The 2,551-nt window shown below is 42.2% G+C and overlaps 1 long non-coding RNA gene across 1 annotated transcript; it reads left to right on the top strand.

Annotated features, from left to right (window-relative positions):
• Positions 1-322: 322 nt before the first annotated feature.
• LOC103924837 lies at positions 323-2,250 on the top strand. Its single transcript, XR_664003.1, has 5 exons — positions 323-561; positions 674-697; positions 1,208-1,285; positions 1,559-1,614; positions 2,057-2,250. It is a non-coding gene; the product is annotated as an uncharacterized LOC103924837 (long non-coding RNA).
• Positions 2,251-2,551: the final 301 nt, after the last annotated feature.

Raw genomic sequence — 2,551 nt, 5'->3', positions numbered from 1 at the left:
TCGCTGCCCGAGCCGCAGTCGGGGCGGCGACGCCGTCGGCGAAATGGCGGAGCTTGGAGCGAGAGGCTTGGGAGGGTCAGGCCTGTTCACCTCCGGTTCCTTCCTCCTCGTGGGCCTCCTGGCCGCTTTCGGGCTAGTCCCTCGCTGCTCGCAGCCTCACACGCTGCTGGGGCAGAGTCCTGCCGAGCTCGGAGCCCCCTAAGGGCTGCGGAGGGGGGACTCGTGTCGGCAGTGCTTGGCGTTCGTGTGCCTTCCGCCGGCTTTTATTTTTACGGCGCTGTTTTTGGCGAACAGGTCGCCTTTTTTGTTTGCTCGATGGGCCGGACCCTTTCTGTGCAGCGAACGTTACAACCTGAGAATTGACGTCGTGTGGAATTTCGATTTAAAACCTGCCCCTGTGGGGAACGCCGTCTGGCAAGCTGTGTAAGGGAGTCTTCCCAGTTTCCTGAATAAAACCAGTTTTAGGGAGGACTGTTGACTACTGAAAGCTATCTGATAAAGATTTTGGTGCTTCGCGATATAAATGCGAACATGAGTGGAATTACAAGCAGACTGTTGGTGGTGAGGTGCTGGGCTTTTTGTTCTTGTTTTTCTGGATAAACCTACTCAAAATTTTCTAAAATTGCTGCTGAAGAGTATTCTAGTAATGCTGCTTTTGCTTTTATTCCCACAGCACAAAGATGTCCTGAAGTAAAGAGTAAGTTAAAGATTATTTTGTACTAAGATGCGCAAAGTTGCTAAGAAAGTTCCAGGCCTTTACGTACATGCTAATGATGTAAAGCAGTTAAGTACAGGACTGTTAGTCGAAAATAACCTGTAACGATTACATTTTAAAAAGTTAAATAAAAACTGATTAAATCTAATTTTATGTACCATTAAGTTAACAGAGCTAATGCCTTTTATAAATGAAGGGGAAAATGTACAACTTGGTTCAAGATGAAACAGTTACTGCATTTTAAGTTGTCAAATGCAAAAGTTGTTGGCTGTTGATGATGATAACCCTGAATAGGAAGTGCCGTCAGATGCGAGAACTGACGATAACCTTCTTATTTGTCTGAAATACAGCGATGTGCATGCAGAGTTTGAGTTCTAGGCATTTGTCTTCTAGAACTAATCGGGCAACTTATATTTATACCTGCTTTATGTGAAAAGTGCTCTTGTGATACCTAACATAGCTTCACGTCCATCTCTTTCACTTCATCTGCAGAGCCTGGTCTTCCCAGGTAAATGGGACACAATTAGGACTGGGAGCAGGTCGCTCTTTGGAGATGGCCCTAATGTGAAGGTAAGCGATGAATTTCACTGGACCATGTAGAGCTTTATACCCAGTGGAATCTAAGTTGAGAATAAATGAGGCTTATAGGCTGCCGAAAACTTGAGAGGCATATTTTGTACGTTCAAAATTGATAGCTTAAATCAATCTGCTTTCCCTCCTCTCTTCCTCAACATTTAAAGCCCTGTGATACTTATTTCCTGGTATCTCTATGTTTAGGTATAGCTTGCAGGTCTCGGCTGCCGTGTACTAATTGTTACTAATGTCTACCAATTGATGTTACAGCTCTTTACAAGTCCTGTGGAAGGCAGTGAGACAGCAAGAGCAGGAGATTGTTCTGGGTGAGTTTAATATTTGGTGTGCTGTTAGTTTAACATGATGCTTTTTGGCTACAGTCCCAGAAACGTTACCTAGCTGAGAACATTCTCATTGGCTGTTTCTATTTCTGTATATTCTTAGCTCTAGCAGTATAATTAATGAAGTTCTAGGCCAAAAAATACTTCATTAGGCTAAAATATGGGCAGGATATGTATAAGAGTAGCTGTTTTCTGCACTACAGTTTGCTGACAGCACTGTAGAGCAAAGGGATAAAGGTCTTGCTTCTGCTAGAAATGTATCAATTTACCTAAAGGTATCATATGATGAAACTAACCAAACATTGCTGGAATTACCGGCAGATTGACTGGTGGTGAGCAAAGGTTTTTCTGATGATATCCCTTACATTAACAAATGGGTTAATACTTAGTGTTGAATGGCTAACTTACCCGTGCTGTTGTATTACAGGTGTTCATGCTGAAAACATCTTGTCTGAGGAAGAAGGAATCCAATAAAACATGCGCGTGAGCTTGGGGACTAGGGTTTGTGGAGACTAGTGTTTGTAAAGACTACCTGTTTTTCTGCCTTAAGATGTTAAGAAGTGGTAACGGTTACACCATTTTGATTACACATACATTAAAATTCTTTCTCAAAAACAACTGGGTCTGTTTTTGTCACTTTACTGCCTTAAGGAATGACTTTCCATTATGCAACACATTTTTAATAAACGTGCTGAGCACTCCTGTGACTTGCTATAATATGATAAAGTAGATGTATACACACTGCAGTATAATTACTGCAAGATAACGTAAGTGGGTTTCAGTTGTGTAAGCGTTCTATCTGGTGTTTGGTAATGTACTTGCTTTAAACAGTTTAAACAGTGATGCTAATGCTGCTGCTGTAATTACTGGAGAGATTAGGCCTTAAATACCCCTAACAGCAGGAAAAGCAAATGCAGCTATT

Source organism: Pygoscelis adeliae, unplaced genomic scaffold (assembly GCF_000699105.1).
Source record: "Pygoscelis adeliae isolate BGI_AS28 unplaced genomic scaffold, ASM69910v1 Scaffold331, whole genome shotgun sequence".
Taxonomy (NCBI): domain Eukaryota; kingdom Metazoa; phylum Chordata; class Aves; order Sphenisciformes; family Spheniscidae; genus Pygoscelis; species Pygoscelis adeliae.
Note: the sequence above shows the minus strand (reverse complement) of the source record. Positions and strands in the feature narration are given on the sequence as shown.